The 7,365-nt window shown below is 39.6% G+C and overlaps 1 protein-coding gene across 1 annotated transcript in view; it reads right to left on the bottom strand.

Annotated features, from left to right (window-relative positions):
• The window catches only part of grik5 (glutamate receptor, ionotropic, kainate 5), a gene marked incomplete at its 3' end in the record, with an annotated part of 86,682 nt that extends 86,285 nt beyond the window's left edge, over positions 1–397 (bottom strand). The window contains 1 exon segment of the mRNA XM_014013406.1: positions 39–397.
• Between the last annotated feature and the right edge of the window lie 6,968 nt (positions 398–7,365).

Raw genomic sequence — 7,365 nt, forward strand, 5'->3', positions numbered from 1 at the left:
AGACACACACTCACACAACAGCCCTGAACAATACTTACTGAGCTGCTATTCAAAAATCCCAGTGAGTCCCACAGTTGACTCTATTCCATCTCCCAGCTCCATGAGAGAGAAATGAGTTGTCTGGTGTTTTCCTTCCCCTCCCCGTGGATTCCACACAGCAGTGTGTGATGCGGAGATGAAAGCTCATTAAGGCAGACTCTCCATCCTTCCCTGTGTCTCCCTCTGAATGCAGCCAGCATCCAGCTTTTTTTTTGTTTATTTATTTATTCCTTCAGCCTCCGTTTGGTAATATTAGGTCCAATCCATCTGCCTGCCTGTGGACTTTGCTGTGATTCAGCGACACGAGATGGCAAACTGCATTCACTTAGTCACCCTCCTCTCTCTCTCTCTCTCTCTCTCTCTCTCTCTCTCTCTCTCTCTCTCCAACCTAATCAGCTCTCACTCACTCTCTCTATACCCTCCCTCATTTTTCCTTCCCAGCACCCACTCTTTCACTCTCACTCTCTCTCTCTCCCCCTCCAAGGTATTTTTCTCAGAGATGAATCTCAATCTTCCTCATCCTCTCTTTCTTTCTGTCAGTTCATTGGGAATGGGGGTGGGGGGCAATGAAGGCAGCCCACATTAGAATCGGATGCACTTTTACGCATGAACACACACCAAACAAGGAAGGGTGTGTGTGTGTGTGTGTGTGTGTGTGTGTGTGTGTGTGTGTGTGTGTGTGTAGGGGGGGAGGGGGTGATGGAGTAAAAAAAATTTAAAAAGAAGGAACGGGGATGTTATAGCCAGGATAAACTATAGCCTGATGAAGTTTGACACAACTACATGCTCAGGGTGACAAACACTATCACACCACMACATGAATCGCCTCGTGCCCTGTGACACATGTCACACACTGACACACAAAAACACACACGGCTCATCGGCTACACACATTGTCACTAATTCACATTCATAAATAAAGGGACCAAGACCAATTCTGTCAGAATGAAACAAGTTTATTCTTGAAACTACATCACTATCAGTCTTTACCTAATTGTTTACTTTTAGGCCTACACACAATTCTGCAACAAAAATTACAACAAATGTCACCTGTGAGGATTTTATTTTTAAGTTCTTTATCTCGAAAGCTTCAAAATAATTTGTGGTTTGCTTAAATTTGGCGTTTTATCACCTGACCTGGCAACAAGCTAGTTTCATAGTGAGCATGCAGGTTTAGAGTGGTCTAGAATGATCTCATCAGGGAGTCCAGTCCAATATTTAAAGGGGGGGGGGGGGGTCCCTAAGCTGTATACTCATGCCAAACATTAGACGAAGGGATTTCCCAGCACTAAACTGGTCAGTTTCAAAGGAAATGAAAAGGAATGAATTAAAAGGATTATTTCTGAAGGTTCAATGCTTTTTTGTTACTGGGATAGCTTTATTGTGTTTTAATAGACTCATACACAAAAACTCGTCTGTGCTCATTCAGACTCATCTTGTCAGCATTGGTCACAAAAAGTYTTTGGGTCATCATCATGACATGTACACCATCAGACCTGTTGAAGTGGTAAAGTATAAAACTCTGTGTACGTAAGTTTAATGTTGCACATTTATGTGATTATTTTACTTTCAATAGGTTTCATCTAAATSTATTTGGTMTGTTGGATGGTTTATAGTTGTCTTTCATTTCTAAAGAGATTTGCCTTCAGGTTGGATCAGCCTGTGCAGAAGAGGAATATTCTCTTTTCATAAATGAGGTAGCATGAGGTATCGTTTCGTTAATCAATATCATATTTACAGCAATCAGTGGTCAGCATGCTGTCAATTTGATCAGGCGGGGAGGATTTGTGACAGAAGAGCTAAGCTTACTGCTGCTCAGAGGGATATATTTTATTACATTCATCGCAATTTAGATGTGAATCCACACCAGCATACTGTTCAGAATGAAGAGACCATTTTTATCATTTAAATTTCGTAACAGATTAGAAAAATGCTGTTATTTTTTTTGTTTTGTTTTGTTTTTTGTTGTTTTTTTTTACAAGCTGTCACTTTTACAGTTAACTGTTAGGTAGGCTTTTATGGCAAAGTGCTGCCTAAGATTTAGCAAACACAAAGTTAAAACAATCTACAATCTGATCCAAACCACTACAGAAGTTTTGAGGTTTGAGTCATTTTAGACAGAGAAATTTTCTGGTTCTGAGCAGATTTTATGCTGACCATCATCTAGGACACGTGTCCAATTTATGGCCCTGTGGGCCACATTTGGCCTCCATCACGCCTGCCAATAAGCCACCCGCCAAAAAAAAAATTAAAATTTTGTATTTTTTGCCCTAATTTAATTTTTTTATTGATTTATTATATTTTGCAAACTTTATATTTAAGATTTAATGCAACATCAACAAATTTAAAAGGTGAAAGATAATAATACTTGTCCGGCCGTGAGCTGTTGGCTTTGASTAACTATGGCCTTCTGAGGAATTTAGTTTAACAGCCTTTTATTATGGGAATCCCCTGTTGGAAAGTGGGAGAGTTCAGAATTCAAGACTTAGCACAACTCAACAGTGAGTAAGGGTGTATTCAGACCAGGAAAGTCCTTTGGTCCACTTGTTTGGTCCGGACAAAAAATGGACTTTATTTTTTTTTTTCATTTGGTGTGGTTTGCATTCACATTGTGCTTTTTTGCAAACAAACTATAACTTGTAAACAAAGCCACGAGGGTGACGATYATTGTTATAAGAAAAATTAGTTTCGTCCTGGACTATAAACCTTTGTTTATTCTGTATAACACACTCATTGTACCACATTTAACATATTGTGTGGAAGTTTGGAGGAATACATACAAAACAAATTTACAGCCATTATACATCTTGCAAAAAAAAATCTATCCATATACTACATAAAGTGGGATACTGGGAACACACAAACCAGTTATTCATTAAATCAAATATACTGAAATTCTGGGACCTGGTAATATTTAAAACTACACAATTCATGTTTAAGGTCCGAAATCAAAAACTTCCACACAATATACAGGAAATGTTTGGTGACAGAGAGGGGCGTTATAATTTAAGAGGTGAAGGATATTTTAAAAAACAACATATTAGAACAACCAGGAAGAGTTTTTGTTTATCAGTGTGTGGAGTAAATGTCTGGAATGGATTGAATGATGAGTTAAAAAAAATTACAAATGTAAACCAATTTAAAAAACTCATTAAAGCAGAGCTCATTTCAAAATATGCTGTATAAGATGTTTAATGTTCAATAGTCTATAATGTCATTGATGATATAAATAGTACTTAAAATAATTCTACATAGTTAAACATGATGTAAAATGGAAACAAGTTGTCTCTGTTTGATGTTCTGAAAGTTAATTGATAAGACATTGACAAGTAGGAAAGGGGCAGGACATTATAAGATGTATCTTCTACCTGCTCCTTTTCGAACAGAAAATATAAAATTTTGCATGTCACACGGGCAAAATAATTTGTATTACATTTTATTTCTTAAGTTTGTTTCATTCTATTTTCTTTTCTTTTCTTTTTGATTGTTTTAATGTCTGTTCGAAATAAATAAATAAATAAATAAATAAATTGTTCCCACTGGACAGAAAGGACGGGGCGGGACTGAGCGCACAGGAAGAAAACCTGCATGCTGCTGTTCTGATGCGCACATTTTTGCTGTTAGTACAACTGCGATAGCATTTAAAATGTCAGAAGCAGCTAATTTAATGGTGGTTTCGCGATGAAATTCTAATTTTGGAGCRACATCAGTAAATGTGTCCCGCAAYCCAAACGAGATGAGGTGCGCTGCGTGTTCTGACTCACTACCTGCTGCCAGCAGAGCTGCTAAGCAGGAGACGAAGAAACAGGTATGTTCTATTTCGTGTAAGCTCCGCCCTCTAAGGCTATCGCAGATGGGTACGGGGGTACCCATCTGCGATAGCCTTAGAGGGCTGCGCTTACACTCATAGAATCTGGGGTTACAATACGTAACCAACGATTTCAGTTTATTTAGCTCAGCAACGGTGGCCTGTGAAGTCCAAAAAGGCGCATGTTTCATGCAGTTTGTTCGGTTCCAGTTTGTATTMACACCAGAAGCAAACTGAAGCGAACCGCACCAGAGTTCGTTTGGAAGCAAACCGAGACCACCTCAAAAAGCAGGTCTCGGTCCGGTTTGATCCGCACCAGAGTTTGCATGAGTGTATTCACACCTGCACAAAAAGTCCGGACCAACGCTGGAAACGAACTCTGGTTCGTTTAAAGCGGAGCAAATTCTCTGGTGTGAATACGACCTAAAACTCTTTTACTTTTACTAGTRTTTTTGTATTATTTATATCATGTTTAGTGAGTCGTACATGCACTTTTCAGTGTTTATAAGAGGACATGTTAAAACTCTGCTTCTATGTAGAAAATAGTGATCTGTTTGTTTGTTAGCAGTGCTTAGCCGTAGCAATGAGATGAGGTAAACATGAAACTTCAAAGTTCATTACATCTGTGACACTCCTTATCTACAAGGCTTATAAAAAATATTCCATTTTCCCATATGTTTTGAATAATAAACTATATTTAATTTTCAGGTTACACATTTGAAGCTAAAATTGTTTCAGAAGAAAATAAGCACAACAAAACACACAATGGAAAGTTGTGTCTTYAAACAACCTCCAATAAATATACAACTAATTGAGGAATAAACATGCATTGTGACATTTGAGCTCTTACTATTACAAATATTGGATTATTTACATTATTTCCTGCACGCACGCTCCCATGTGATTCACATGCATCGCTGAAAATGACTCCTCTCACCAGAGCACCCTGACACTTCATGTAGGACACCCTTGAATGGAGCTGACACCCTTCGCACTATTTATAATGTTCAGTCATATAGAGCACAACTGCACAGCAGCATGAGCCCACTGCGAGCAGACAGCGCTCTCCAGAGAGGCCGCTCACACTGTATGATGTCACTGCTTAACTTTACCCTGCCTCCATCATGGTTCTATACTCCCCGCCTAAAAAGATTGGGACCAAAGAAGAAAAAAAAACTCTGATACTTCTGCTCCTCTCTGTTCAGCAGAGATTGAAATCTTTGCCTCAACCTCTCAGCCTTAGAGCTCTCTAAGCATTACAAGTCCTCTAAAGCTATAAAACTTACCACACTGTGTTGAACCATCGATTTTGTCACTCTGCGCACGATGTGACCCTTTAATCACCAGTGTCCACACTGTGCCTTACAATTGCATTTGTAAATGAAGTTAGAAGCTCCAAACAATCAAAACAGCAACAAAATTAATTATCATTTAATCCTTATTGCTCAAGATAARCCAAAAAAGTGACTCTGTTTTGTATAATTCAACTGCAAAGTGATGCAATGCTTCTTTACTTGGGTCTCATATTAATGGCTAGCCTGAGATGTGAGCCTTTGGAAAGATCAGCTCTGGTTTGTCCACTAAGCTGTCCCCTAATCAAACAGGGAAACAAATATAGCATGTGACACTGCTGAGCTGTCTCCTCCGCTTTGGTCTCAAACGGCCTCCGCCCCCACACCATTCATCATCGTGTTTTCACCTATTCATGTTGCATCTTGTAAAATAATGTGCATCTCAAGACGTCTTTGTCCAGTGGGCGGAAAGGCAGGAGCACCTATTACTCACTCATGCTTGATCTTATTAGACGGCAGCCATGTCACGCAAAGAGGTTCCCTCAGGTCACGGCGTGTTTCTATGTCTGAGTTAGTCTGAACGGACGTTTGGGTTTAACTGTCCGATTTGCAGACTTAATTCTTTTTTTGTTGTTATTATTAATACTTTTATGTGGCACGTGTGTGTTGAGGGGCTTGGGCCATAGCATACGTGGCGTTGACCCCCTGCCTGTGACCCACAGCTGCGATTTTCAGGAAATCAGGAGAAGTCTGTGTGTGCTGTCTCTTCCATTCCGTCACACACACACTGACGCACGCCCTGCAGTGCATGTGTGTATTTGTGTAATTCACTTCTAATTTCCCCAATCTTAGCGCTCCTGGATGACCCTGACTCTGATGCATTTTCTTATCTTCTCTACACGTAATGTATCAAATGAGCTAATTAAGCATTTATGCAAAAAAAGGACATTTAAATGGAGATTATTAGCAACTCTAGCCTCACTGAAATTCTGCTKYGACTCTGTTTTTCTTTCGAAATATGCATTCAACAGCTGTCTCTCTCATCTCCATCCCACACCACTTTGCTCTTGACAAATTGATGCGCAGCACTTTTATATAACTAAGTAACATACACACACACACACTCAAAATACCCTCCACAGCACAAATGTGCACCTAACTCAACCAATACGCAAACCTGCGAGCAGGTGTGAAAAGCCTCTGTGTCTGCAATCACTAAWGAGTTATTTGTGTTTCAATAATWTTTTTCTTTGTAGAACACAAATGTTGGTAACTATTGCTTGGTAAGCATGCGGAAGAGGGGAGGCGAGGGGAGGAAGGGATGGAGGGAGGGCGTTGGRGGATTGACATTCTGCCTGAGAGCGGCGCTCTGCTCGCAGAATAATGATTAGCTCCTCTGTATTCTGCTCACATTTGCTTCACTATCAATGAGAGGAGGAGGAAGGAGGAAGGAGGAGGAAGGAGCAACCTGGGAGGAGGAGACAGAGCAAGAAACAAGCAGGGGTGCGAAGAGTGGGAGGCAAGGTAAAACTGTGCCACGTGGACAAAAAAATGTGAACAAAACACAACTGAGAGAAGTGAGGGGTCTTTGAACGAATCAGTGTTGCCTGCAGCACTTTGATGCAACTTTTGATGCCAGAGTTTTAAATTAAAATAATTTAAKTTGATATTTTGTGGTTGACTAATTGAATTAACTGAATTTTAGATGCAGTCCTACTTTAAACAGTAACAGAATCAACAAGTCTCTATTTCACATGTGCCTCACTCCAGCAGTGTAAACACATGTTTTTACATTTGATAATTCCCTGTTTTAGGGTTATCATAATCTGGGTGGGACCAGGTTTTCTATAAACATTGTGARAACATGTGATTTGTTAAACTTCCAGAGCGACAGCCAAGAAATGGTGTCTTTAGATCTGAAAATAAATATTGAGCTGAGAGTTTAATTGGTTTTCTGCACACAATTCAGGCTTCCAGTCTGAGCAGTTCTTTACAACTTTACATTGAGAAGTGACAAAGTTGTTGCAATTTTGGTCAAACCTTAGAAAGAAAGTTATGCGATGTAAGATGATGTGTTCAGGGTTTGTGTTTTCAATGACTCTCAGCTATGACCACATCAAATTTTAGCGTAATATCTGTTAAACTGACTGATTTTGTGTTGGTTTACACACACACACACACACACACACACACACACACACACACACACACACACACACACACACA

This window comes from Austrofundulus limnaeus, unplaced genomic scaffold (assembly GCF_001266775.1).
Source record: "Austrofundulus limnaeus strain Quisiro unplaced genomic scaffold, Austrofundulus_limnaeus-1.0 Scaffold101, whole genome shotgun sequence".
Lineage (NCBI taxonomy): Eukaryota > Metazoa > Chordata > Actinopteri > Cyprinodontiformes > Rivulidae > Austrofundulus > Austrofundulus limnaeus.